A 14,323-nucleotide genomic window follows, 5' to 3' on the forward strand; every position below is an offset into this window, starting at 1 on the left:
AAGTAGATGGATTATGAACTGGTTGATGTATAGGAAACAGATTAGAGGAGTCACTTCTAACTGGAGTGAGGTTGTTAGTGGAGTTCCACAGGGATCAGTACTAGGGCCTTTGCTTTTTCTAATCTATATTAATGATCTGGACTCTGGGATACTTAGCAACCTTGTCAAATTTGCAGATGATACTAAAATATGTGGCTTAGCAGATACAATCTTGGCAGCACATGCTATTCAGAGGAACTTAGATAAATTCAGTTGTGGGCTGACACCTGGCAAATGAAATTCAATGTGGACAAGTGCAAGGTAATACATGCAGTAAAACAAAAATGTCCACTATAATTACACTATGGGAGGTACAGATCTAGATGAAGTAATGCATGAGAAAGACCTAGGAATCTATGTGGATTCACTTTCTCCATCCAAACAATGTGGGGAAGCAATACAAAAGGCATACAGAATGCTAGGGTATATCGTCAAAAGTGTAGAATTTAAGTAATGTTAAGACTGTACAATGCGCTAGACCTCATCTGGAATACTGTGTACAGTTCTGGGCACCACACTTCAAGAAGGATATTGCTGCTTTAGAGACAGTTCAGAGGAGAGCAACCAGACTTATTCCAGGTCTGAAGGGAAAGTCCTACTCGGAGAGACTGAGGGAACTGAACCTTTTCACCCTGGAACAGAGGAGATTACGTGGGGACTTGATCCAAGTCTTCAAAATCATGAAAGGTTCCTCAAACCAGAGGAGCTTTTCCAGATCAGCAGGGACACACGCACCAGGGGACAACAAATGGAAATTGGGCTTCAAGGCATTCAAGATGGAAAGTGGTAGAAGCTGAAAGTTTGGGAACATTTAAAAATAGACTGGATAGGATCCATGGATCACTTAGATATTAATGGACACCAAACGAGCATGATGGGTCGAATGGCCTCCTCTCGTTTGTAAACTTTCTTATGTTCTTATGTTCTTATGTTCTTATGAATGTTCCCTAAGCATGTTTCAAATGTTCCCTAATTTATGTTACAAATGTGCCTTAGCACCTCTCTCTCTCTCTCTCTCTCTCTCTCTGTCTCAATTCAGTGCATTTGTATTGTCAAAGCAATTGGACATGCATACATACATACATACATATATATGGAAAATAAACAATATGTGTACATCTCTGCATTAATGGTGCCCTAACAGATGTGCAAGTTACATGACAGACAGACAGACAGACACTCACACACACTTTCACACACACACACACACACACACTTTCACAGACAGACAGACAGACAGACACACACACACACACACACACACACACACTTGTATACCTGACACGTATAGAAGACTGGATAGGGAGATATAAATAGCAATGGGGAGACTCTTGTACTTGGTGTGGCTCTATCCATATAGTGGGGCCAGCATCCACTTAGCAGGTGTAGCAATAGAAGCTCAGCCTGGGGAGACTGGATTTAGCATTTCCTCTCCATTTTGATAACTATCCTTAATCATTTCTGCAAAATACTTCTATGATACCTATGTATGTTTTTTACTTGTACTATATTATACTATCAAGTATCAGTGTACACATACAATGTGACCTGTTACATTAATACAGAGGCCACGGAAGGCCAGATCAGTAATAGCCACTGTCCCCTGATATTACACTTTTTTACAATCACTTTGGCACTCATTTCAGAACCTTGATGTCATTTTTCAAAACTCTAGACACTAAACTCACACCCGATGATCAAAATGCACATTTTTCAATTGCTTGGATACAATACACATCAACCTCAGATCATTTGTTCATTGAACTAAAATGATACAACTTAACGTCAAAGTATTACCATTTCAAAATGCAATTCACACATTACATCTGAGATCACTGTCTATTCATTTCATTACAAAGATCTAACTATCAATTGATACAGCTGCTCAAAATGATAAGTGACTGTTGCATTACTCTTAATTCATAGTTTTATGGAAACTGACGAACAGTATTCCATGTTTCGATCATGAAAGTTTCAGGATAATGAGATCCATTGACACCAATAACCGAGGAGCATGAACCAGTTGGACTACATTATCTATGGATGTAATATTTCATCATCATTCATCATCATGTAGCACTTTTCCACACCATGTTTTCAGTGTGGAAGGAAAGTTAGAAATTCTTTCTCTAATACCTGTTTTTCTCTCTTGTATACTTAAGAAAGATAAGGTCAAGCTAGAAGGTCAGGCCAGAAGGTAGTTTGATTTCTGCTTGTTATTTACGATGAGAATCTTGGAGACAATGTCAAACAGTATGATTGAAGTGCCTGCTCCCTAATCCATGTGTTGATCTATGAACTCTGTCCTATAATGATATAAATTCTGCTTAGCTAACTTTTAAGATAACATAGTAATGACTTTCTGATTATAACCAGCTCTTTGATTTTTGTGTATAAAAGCTCTGACTGTTAAAATGAAGGCAGAGCGACTTTGGGATCTTCTTGAGTCACTGTTCCTCTCCACGCTGCGTGTATTAAAGGCATTGCAACTAACGCTCCAACCTGGTTGAAGATGATTGTTCTTCCACATCAGATTTGACATTACTGTATGTATGCAGGCCCTTGTAATTGCTTTTCCAATACTGCCAACTGGTTATTGATGATTGATTTCACATTGTGGTACGAGTATCGAGTGAAATGAGTGCTATCCACCCGAGCAACACAGTGATAACATGGAGCCGGCAGGTCATCCAGGTCACAATAGAGGTCAAGCAGTGGGAGGAGGAAGACGTGGTGGTCAAAGGAATGGAAGGGGACATGCACCCCTTCTGAGAGGTGGTCGTGGGCCTCGTCATAGAGGAGGGCTTAGGCCTCACCAGAGAGGCAGCCATGGGCCTCATTTGAGAGGTGTTGGGGGAACGTGGTAGAGGACAAGGCCACGGACCAGACAGCGGCAGCAACAGCAAATAGTGTCCAGTGAAATCCGAGAAATAGTTGTAGAACATGTTGTAAATCATGGCATGACCATGACTGAGGCAGCTACAATGATTCAATCAAACCTCAGAATCAACTCAGGATCAACTGTGGCCTCAATCATCAGAAATGTCCGTACTGAGAAGCGGCAAGTCTTCAGCATGCACTAAACATTAGGCTACTCTCAATTGTCAAATGACTGTATACTGCATACCAATGTGTAGCACAGAGTATAGTGTGCCTTTTGAAAGAAATGCAGACAGAGTGAAGCAGCTGATGACTGAGTATGTTCAGGTATGTTCAGTTTCAAGATGCCTCTTGTGAAAAATGGTTGTGAGAACCTGAACCTGAACACAGGGCTGATGGAAATTTAGAAGTACAGTAATCAATCCTTTGTTTTGCTTTTTACACTAAGCCAGGTGAGGAACACTGCAGTTGACATTTTACTGTAGTTTTGTTCGTTTTTGTAGCTAATTATTTTTGCATGGATTCAAAGAAACCTATGGTGTGATTTGATTGTATTGCATCAATACATTTCAGATTTTGTTCAATGATTCCACTGTGTCTGTAGTATTCTCTCTACTAGTCCTTTTACAGTGATGTATTTATGTGTAGTACCATAATGAAACATGTATCACATATTTTGTACTACAATATTTAATGATTGTACGAACAACTACACAGTGAAACTATCGGTATCTTCTGTGTTACTATGTTACTATGGTATTTCATGATAAATGAGTTATTTGAACCAACAAGTCTGCAAGTGCTAGGTTTCTTTAAAGATATGAATGCACAATGCAATGTTTTGAACATTGGACAGCCTGTGTTACAAGTGATGACCGTTTTGAGTTTTGTGTCTAGAGTTTTGAAAAATGACATCAAGGTTCTGAAATTAGTGACAAAGTGATTGTAAAAAACTGTATATTCATCCTATTTAATGTGCTCTTTTAAAATGTACTTTTCTTTTTTATGTTGCCATTTCTGTTCTACCAATGTTTCAGTTGTTAGCCAAAGATTGACAGAGTACATCTCATACACACAGGCCAGACAGCAAAGATTTCTTTTTGAAATTCAATTACAAATGCTGCATGAACTCATCAATACGATTAGAGCTCCTGAAAGCAATATAACTAACTCACTCTACAGCATCTCATTAGCAGTGAAAAGAAACCAAGAAAGTTGGGACAGTCGACTGTTTACCACTATGTAACATCACCTTTTCTTTTAATAACACTTATTAAGCACTTGGGCACTGAAGACACCACTTGGTTAAGTTTAGCAAGCGGGATTTTCCCCCATTCATCCATTATGCATTTCCTCAGCTGCGCAACTGCACAGGGCCTTCGTTGTCTTAATTTGCACTTCATAGTGCGCCACACATTCTCAATTCGGAGACAGGTCAGGACTGCAGGCAGGCCATGCTAGCACCCGCACTCTCTGCCTATGCAACCATGCACTTGAAATCTGGGCAGAATGTGGTTTGGCGTTATCCTGCTGAAAAATGCAGGTACGTCCCTGGAAAAGACGATGTCTGGATGGCAGCATATGTTGCTCCAAAATGTGTACATCTCTTTCTGCAAAAATGGTGCCCTCACAGATGTGCGAGTTACATGACAGACACTCATACACACTGTCACACCCATACACACACAAACACACACTTTCACAGACAGACACACGCACACACACACACACACACACACACACACACTTTCACACACAATCACTTTCACAGACAGACACACACACACACTTTCACACAGAGACAGACACACACACACTTACATACATACATACATACATACATACAGTGAGGGAAAAAAGTATTTGATCCCCTGCTGATTTTGTACGTTTGCCCACTGACAAAGAAATGATCAGTCTATAATTTTAATGGTAGGTGTATTTTAGCAGTGAGAGACAGAATAACAACAAGAAAATCCAGAAAAACGCATTTCAAAAAAGTTATAAATTGATTTGCATGTTAATGAGGGAAATAAGTATTTGATCCCCTATCAATCAGCAAGATTTCTGGCTCCCAGGTGTCTTTCATACAGGTAACGAGCTGAGATTAGGAGCACTCTCTTAAAGGGAGTGCTCCTAATCTCAGCTCGTTACCTGTATAAAAGACACTTGTCCACAGAAGCAATCAATCAATCAGATTCCAAACTCTCCACCATGGCCAAAGAGCTGTCCAAGGATGTCAGGGACAAGATTGTAGACCTACACAAGGCTGGAATGGGCTACAAGACCATCACCAAGCAGCTTGGTGAGAAGGTGACAACAGTTGGTGCGATTATTCGCAAATGGAAGAAACACAAAATAACTGTCAGTCTCCCTCAGTCTGGGGCTCCATGCAAGATCTCACCTCGTGGAGTTTCAATGATCATGAGAACGGTGAGGAATCAGCCCAGAACTACATGGGAGGATCTTGTTAATGATCTCAAGGTAGCTGGGACCATAGTCACCAAGAAAACAATTGGTAACACACTATGCCGTGAAGGACTGAAATCCTGCAGCGCCCGCAAGGTCCCCCTGCTCAAGAAAGCACATGTACAGACCCGTCTGAAGTTTGCCAATGAACATCTGAATGATTCAGAGGAGAACTGGGTGAAAGTGGTCTCAGATGAGACCAAAATCAAGCTCTTTGCCATCAACTCAACTCGCCGTGTTTGGAGGAGGAGGAATGACCCCAAGAACACCATTCCCACCATCAAACATGGAGGTGGAAACATTATGCTTTGGGGCTGTTTTTCTGCTAAGGGGACAGGACAACTGCACCGCATCAAAGGGACGATGGACGGGGCCATGTACCGTCAAATCATGGGTGAGAACCTCCTTCCCTAAGCCAGGGCATTGAAAATGGGTCAAATACTTATTTCCCTCATTAACATGCAAATCAATTTATAACTTTTTTGAAATGCATTTTTCTGGATTTTCTTGTTGTTATTCTGTCTCTCACTGCTAAAATACACCTACCATTAAAATTATAGACTGATCATTTCTTTGTCAGTGGGCAAACGTACAAAATCAGCAGGGGATCAATTACTTTTTTCCCCCACTGTACATACAAATATATGGAAAAGAAACATTACAAGTATAAATCACAATAAAATGTAATAAAGTACAGATAAACAAAGTGTAATAAAATGTGATCTGTTTGAAAATGCAGGGACGTCACTGGAAAAGATGATGTCTGGATGGCAGCATATGTTGCTCCAAAATGTGTACATCTCTTCTGCAAAAATGGTGCCCTCACAGATGTGCGAGTTACATGACAGACAGACAGACAGACACTCACACACACTGTCACACCCACACACACACTTTCACAGAGAGACATATACACACACACACACACACACTTTCACACAGAGACAGGCACACACACGTACAGACACACACACTAACTTTCACACAGAGACAGACACACACACACACACACACACACACACACATACATACATACATATGGAAAAGAAACAATACTTTTATAAATCACAATAAGATGTAATAAAGTACAGAAAAACTAAATGTAAGAAAATGTGATCTTTAATACACACAAATATGTATGGCTGGTCGGATGCGTCTTGGACTCGGGTTCCTCTTCATTACGTATAACGCTTTTGCCTTTTGCTAAAGCTTTCCGTGGAGGGGATCGTGGGTGAGTTTGTACCATTCTTGGGGGGCTCTGCCTTGTTGGGGCGGAGCTGTGATCCAGGTGAACAGCAGATCGGGCATAGGTGGGCATGTGGGCAGAGGAGTAGGAAGGCCGGTCAAGCAAATAAGCTTGCTAAGGTACGCAGCAGCAGCAAGCAGCCCCCCCATCCAGCCAGCCAGCCAGTCTGGCTGGCAGTGACTGAGTGGTTGACAGACGGCAAGCAACGGAATGTACGTGCTCTGTGATGTCATAGCAGTCAGCTGAGAGAGGCTCGTGATGTCATCGCTGAGCTGGCTGGCTGGCTGGCTCTGTGTGTGTGTGTGTCTGTGTCTGTCTGTTTTTCTGTTTGTCAGTCTGTCTGTCTGTCTCTCTCTCTCTCTCTCTCTCTCTCTCTCTCCCCCTCTCAATTCAATTCATTTGTATTGTCAAAGCAATTGGACATACATACATACATACATACATATATGTAGCGTAAGGTACACTTATACATTTCAATTAAAGAAGTGAATTCATAGTATCACCTTATCACGAATCCTGGAGTCTTGTAGAACTCAATTTCTGTAATAATTGGACGCAGACAACAATTCCAAAGATATAAATTGTCAAATTTATTTAAAAACAAAGACTAAATGTAGCACTACACTAATTATACAAAAGGGAAAAACTAATTAAAATTCAACTCTAGATCAACAAATCAAAGACAAATCACTTCCGTGACCAAATCAAAGACCATGGGATCCCATAGGATAACACACAAATCGTTAAACAAAAAAGGTTATAAACACATTGACTACAATACCGGTTAGTAATTCTAGGAATCACTAAGAAACAGTTGAAAGTGCTAAATTGCAGTTTCAGAAGATGAAAAAAAACTGTAACAGATGGGATATGTAGTACTTTATGCTCGAGTGGTCTATGCGATTACACCCTGTTGGTGTTATTAAGAACGCCAAGTACCAGAATGCAGAGCGGGACTGTTTTTTGTGCCGTGACTTGTCGGGGGAAAAAGGCGCAGAAAAAACGGACGAGAAGGTGAAGGTAGTATGGCGGTGATGCACGCGTTGGTGAAGTGGGAAAGCGGGGTCGACAAAGACTCTTACAGCGTGATTCCCACTGCTTGCTTTCGCAATTTTGATTTATTCAGCATTGCTGATGATGACGAAGAGACGACTCGAAACTTCAGAGCAGAGTGGAGAGACACGAACAAACCTCCAAAAGGTGGATGGCCTGTCCATGAAGCGCAGATCATTATGACTGGTAACAATGTTTATTTAAAAAAAAAACATTAAAGTCTTTACATGCTATTTGATATATACAATCACAGTATATTTGAAATGAATGTTTAAGTTATTAATGTGTTGTACTTCTAACATACTCTTATAACATGGTAGGTGGTGGTGAGGGCGCTAAAAACTCGTCATACTTGACTGACATTTGTAAGAACGATTTATTGTGTGTTGTGCTTTACAATAAAATCCCCCAAATCACAAAATAAATTAAACCAGATATAATTTAACTTCAGTTTTGATTCAGTGTTGGCTGTTCATCTTAATTTGTATGGTCAAAGCACAGTATTTTTATGACAAATAAATATAATCCCCAAATATCTGTGGACATAATGCAGGGTTTTATTTATTTTATTTTTATTTTAGGAAAAGAAGGCGATTTAAGAAGAAAACTTAATGACCTAACAAAAATGCCCTGTCCTAAAATGAAGAGAGTACCTAAACCAAACAAAAAACTTCAAATTTCAGATGATAGTGACCTTGATGAACCACAGTTACCGGTGAGATAATTACTGCAAATATTAAATAAATGTATTGCAGGATTGTTTTTTTTTAATCATATTCATATATATATATATATTTTCATTTTAAACTCTTTTCCTCTCTGAATACAGCACAAAATAAGAAAGAAAACCGATGGAGCTTCAAGAATTTGATCCCGTCATATTCTACAGACATTTAAAGAGTCCAGTGAAGTTGAGCTACAGCAAAAAGTTAAGCAGCTCGAAAAGGAAAACACAAGACTTAAAAATGAAAACCAATGTCTTCGAAACCGTATGGTTGATGGTAAGTTTTTTTATTTATAGCAAATAATTCCTTACCTTGATAAATGTTATTCTTCAGTAATTTAGATTCCAGAGTAATGTATTATAGTTGATCATACTGAAGTAATCTAGAACCACAATACAGACTCTTAATGTGCACTGTCTAATAGTTTAATAATACTGATTATTAAATAAAGTTTTTCAACATAACTTCATAATCCTACATTAATGACTATATGCATTACATTAGACCTGGTAATTCTTGTATTTTATCTCTTTTATTTTTTTCGTAGCTAATGTTAATGACCCACAAAAAGGTCAGTTTGCCAATAACATAGAGCAAGTCTCTCAAGTATAATTGCAGGCATTGATGGTTTTGTTTTCACTTTGTATTAAATATATTACTAGAAATGATTATCATTTAATACTAAGGTTTTTTTCTCCAGAGATTCCAGACCTTTTGGACAATCTGAAAAAAATTGTAACAAAAGCCACATTTATCAGCGATGAAGACAAAAGTGTGTCACCATCAAGTGGTTCTGACAGCCCCACAGCAAATTGTTCTGAATCTGACAAAGAATCACCAAAACAGGTGTAACACTCTTGGTCTACAATATTACAAAGACAAGGTAAAAATATATATATTGAAAACAAATATTGGTTGTAAACAATCTAATGATGCTACATTATCAGTTATATTCATAGTTATAGTTGATAATAAGAATGTAATTGAATTATGGGTGTCACAGATTCACTGACTTTATTATGTCTGTAAATTAATAAACTTAGAATTGAGACATACTGTGGTCTTTAATAACACATTTCTGTAACAAAATCACAGCCTTACTGATAATGTATTCCACTTAACATAATATAAGAATAGTTTGGGGATAAACTTGTTTTTTATTTACCATTGTCTTTTAGGTGGAAATATTCCCAGGCACTGGAGTTTACATTGACAAACTGTCCTGGATCCTTGCAGAGAGGTGCAGCACGAATACGTCATATGCAAGAACCCTGACGGTTGCTGTCTTTGACTTTCCAACATTATTAAAGAGCAATCTTCGTGGTGGTGGCAGCAAGAGAGATCCAACTTCGGAGAAAAAGACACCTCTGGATCGCTTAAAGGTGGAAGCCATATATGGTATGTAAATGCTGTTGTACAAAATTTCTAACTCTCCTTTTTAACTGTATAGAACACAAAGGGTTAGCATTTGAAATGTTCCTTTGGCCTTTGTTTTAGTTTCAGAGACTAGAGTTAATTTATTAATAAATAATAATACCTTACATGTAGCAGCTGGAAAGATCCCGAAGTGCTCTACAGACTCACTTCACCCACCACCCTCTGGGGTGCAGCCATTTTGTACCAGCAGATTACTACACAGCAGTAAAGGTGGAGTCATAACAAATTTGTTAGACCTGATTGAGGGAAGCCTGACTTAGAATTCAGCCACGTCACTCTTTCAACAACACCTTGTAAATCACCTTGGATTAATGCTTCAGACATATTAATACATAATAATAATGAATAGTGCCATGGGATCCTTGACAATATAAACTTTCATGTCTCATTTAAATTTGACTTTTGAGCAAATACTTCACATTTCAGTCCAGTTGTGCCACATCAATGTAATGCTTAAGCAAGGTATTAATGGAGAAAAGACTGCCTTTGCATAGCTGCTTCGCCAAGTACAGATTTTACTATGAACTAGTGTAAGACAAGTTTAAGAGCATACACCAAAACGTTTAAATACACCCACACACAAAAATGTTGATTTACTGTGGCAATATGTAACTAATGAACCCTTCTCAAAGATATGTGGTATGTTTATTAAAAGATTTTTATATATCTATGTGCAAGTCATTAAATCTATGTGATACATGTTTTTTAGGGGCTACCTTGAAAAAATTGCCCAGTACCCCAAAGAGTGTAATTGGTGGTGCAATTAACAGCAAGATAAATGAACTACGACACAGAATGAAACCAGAGTGAAGATTTGAAGAACCAGATCTGTATTTTTTGTTTTGTTTTCAACAGGGTTGGGGTCAATTCCAATTCAATTTTTAATTCCCTTTTCAATTCAATTCCAATAAAGAATATTCTGTGAATGCAAAAAGTAATTGCAATTTTGAATTGATTTGTAGGAGGAATTGGAATTGAAAAACAGGAATTGACCCCAACCATGGTTTTCAGTGAGTGTTGTACAAATTGATAGGTCAGGGTTTCTGTAAAAACTTAATAGAGGCCAGCAGGCGTGCACGATCTGGGAAAAACTGCTCCACTACAACAGACCTCTTTCCCTTCGTTTTCTCTAAAAACCTCCTGATATCCTTCACTGCAGCTCTGACTCACCGAGGACGAGGAGGCGAGAGAGGAATCCGTGAAGCCGCCCTCACTGTCACTCCGAGCCGCGATGCTCCAGCGTGTAGCCGGACCTTTCCCCACCAAGCCGCTCGCTACCCCAGCTTCACTACTGTGCCACCACTTCTTTTACTGCCACTATTTACCAACACCGTCCGTGCTCCCTCCCAGCACCTTCTTAGTGCGTTTTTTCCACCCGGCGCCTCGGCTTGTACCGCCGAGCCTGGCCCTGCCTCCTCCTCGGCTACACCCTGTGTGTCTGTCCGCCCGTCTGCTGGCTGCTGAGGTTGTTCCTCGTCACTAACCAGCGCCCCGTGCACCGCCTCAACACCATCTCCCCCCGGCGTCTCGGTCGTCACTATCCCCCGCTGCCTCGACCCCGTCCCCCAGCTGTGCGTCATCGCCTCCGGGCAGCTCTTCCCCCGTCACGGCATCAGTGGTACCATCGGTCCGACCGGCGACTGTCTCCTCCGCCGGGGCTCGATCTCTGTCTGCCCGCTGCATCTGTGGCTGCGGGCCGGTGTCTCTATTCCTCCCCGCGTCGCCCCGCTCCTCCTCCCGCTCCCTGTCCTGCTCGGGACAGTTCCTCATGACATGCCCCTCGCTCCCACACCTGAAACACTTCATGGATTCCGAAGTAGCGAACACGACGTAGTCGGTATTGTCGATCTTAAATTTAAAAATGACATTAAGATCCTCATTGATGTTATTGAGGATCATATACAGCTGCCTTCGGAAGGACACGACGTGTTTCAGTTGCGGGGCTTTGCAGCCCAGCGGGACCCTCTTAATGCCGGACATCAGCTGCCCGAGCCGGTGCGGATGAACGGAGGGACGTTAGACAGCGTTACCTTCCGGGCAGGAGCAGCGAGCGGCAACACCGGGGTGAAAGTGTCGTCTAACACTGTGCCATTAGCCACTAGCTGATTGAGCAGATCAGTGGTTTTTAAGAAGATAACAATGGCAGCAGACTTGATATTTTCACACCCTGCTACCTCCCCAACCGCTAACACACACTGCTCTAGGGGGCAGAACTGCACCGGAGCGATCTTGACTCCATGGCGTCGGGTCAGTTTTTCAAAAGACGCATTCAGGGGGTCCGACCCCCCGACCCGGGAAGAACTACCGGTACTCCCCCCTCCCCTCCCCTGTTCCCCCACAATAAGAAAAGCACTGAAAACAGAAGACAAAATAAACAAACTGAAAAAAGTAAAGCAACAAAAAAACGCAGCCAAAGGACAGAGCTCTCAGCAGCACTCCCGCTCACTGCAGACCCCTCCCACACACTCCCAGCTGAGAGAGAGAGAGAGAGAGAGAGAGAGAGAGAGAGAGAGAGAGAGAGAGAGAGAGAGTTAGTGTCTGTCTGTCTCTCTCTCTCTGTAGATGCATCATAGGGAACATATGTAACAATCTCTCTTTTTGTTTACCAAAAATGAGAATGAACGTATTTCAAGTGGGTGTTGCCTTGGTTGGAAACGTTTTAAGATTATTTACGAAGTGTAAAGTGGATTTGTCTCAGTTCTCCGTAGTTTTCAATGTATGTGCCATTCAGTAGCGTTCATGTTACAGATGTGCCCTATGCAGTGGTAGGGTCAATAAAATGTCAGTAAAACTTTATTTTAGCAATTATGGAGGGGAAGAACTGCAAATAGAGGGTCCCCACTAATTATCTAACTTACCAACAACGTTTCAAATTAGGTCTTGCGAAGCTGCCAAATAATGCTGTATAATCGTATGTGTCTTCATACACCGGCTGCTATAGTCTGATAGCTTTGATTATATATATATATATATATATATTTTCTCGTGAACCACAAATGCTATTTGCTTGATTTTTACAGAGTATGTTATAAATACCATTCTTATGAAGCCTGACAAATTGTATGATTATGAATATTTTCAAATCATTTGTTTGTTTTTCCTAACATGTTACAAATGTTCCCTATGTGAAAGATGCATTATATCTTAATAACGTCTAAACAATTAAAGATATACAGATTATTATTTTCGGTAAAGTTATAACACATTGCTATTAACTATGTGTGTCAGTAAAAGTTTAAAAAATCCTAACAATTTTTTATTGATCCTGCAAAATAAGTGTTTAGGGAACATTTGTAACATAGTTAGGGTTAGCCACTGGGTAAGGGTTACATCTTCAGCAGTAAGTTTATTCATGTTAATTATTCTCATCAATGTTAAAGAACAATAAGTTCTATCATGTGTGTCGATAAAATGCTGATATTCCATAACGTTTGCTTGTGTATTCTGCAAAACACATATTTAGGGAACATTTGTAACATTAGGGTTACGATTTGCCATAGACGCGGAATGAGTTTGATTGTGATGTTAAATGGGGTTTAAAGACGCAGTCGCCTCGGTGCTGATTACTATTGCTGTGTTTCTCCACTTCTACTCCATGCTTGGGAACGCCCACATCCAGTGACGTCAAAACCGGTGGAAAAGCGGGCCGGTTCAAAAAAGATCAGCTGGATCCCAGGCCGAGCAGCAGCTCCGGCTCCAGCACCGGCACCATGTCGCTGGAAAAGCGCTAAGTGAGCTCACAGTGAGCTCAGTGTAATGTCTGCTCTGGTGAGCTCACAGTGTGACCTAGTCGTGAGTTCACGTCTTCACTGGGTAGTCCTTGACAACTTAATTGACTCAATTCTTGGGCTTAATTGGTCAAAATGACCATTGGTTGAAGGTACTCAGGGACTGATGTGTAGAGAGACTTATTAAACCTGCAGGATTGTGGTTTTCCCAGAACAGAATTAACCAGTGTAGCGTTATGTTGGGTGTATTCTGATAAGAGCATTTTAGCTCTGAGCTGAAGCACTGATCTAAAGAAGACCTCTCCCCCCCAAATTTATCAGATTTCCTTAACTCATCAGCATGTGAACTGGTTTACATCAAAGTGACAGTCTTGGGAGGATGGCACTGAGAATGGGCCAAATAGCTTGGAATCCCTGCTGTGAGATGTCTGGGGAAGGGGGCCTGTAGGAAATAAAAACTCTTTGAAATGGACGAGAGCCGAAATCCCGACACAGAGCTACGAACCCGTGCCAACCGGCATTTCCAAAAGATGGCATGGATTGACATCAGTCATAAATCAAGCCCCCCTCCAATAGGACACTGGGGGCTGAAACCGAAATCCAATCTCACAAACTAAAGAACCAATCACCTATTGATCTGACAGGCCTATAAAGGATAACGCACGGCATCTCTATCTCTCTCTCACCTAAACCAGTAACTCGCTGCCACAACTGAACTTGTATCTCTGTTGCCAGAACCGGAACCAGAA

General features: G+C 40.8%; 1 non-coding gene across 1 annotated transcript; it reads left to right on the forward strand.

Annotated features, from left to right (window-relative positions):
• The first annotated feature begins 6,544 nt into the window (after positions 1-6,544).
• On the forward strand, positions 6,545-6,659 carry LOC136730543 (U5 spliceosomal RNA). Its single transcript, XR_010809337.1, has one exon. It is a non-coding gene; the product is annotated as a U5 spliceosomal RNA (small nuclear RNA).
• The last annotated feature ends 7,664 nt before the right edge of the window (positions 6,660-14,323 follow it).

The sequence above is a fragment of the Amia ocellicauda genome, unplaced genomic scaffold (assembly GCF_036373705.1).
Source record: "Amia ocellicauda isolate fAmiCal2 unplaced genomic scaffold, fAmiCal2.hap1 HAP1_SCAFFOLD_32, whole genome shotgun sequence".
Classification (NCBI taxonomy): domain Eukaryota; kingdom Metazoa; phylum Chordata; class Actinopteri; order Amiiformes; family Amiidae; genus Amia; species Amia ocellicauda.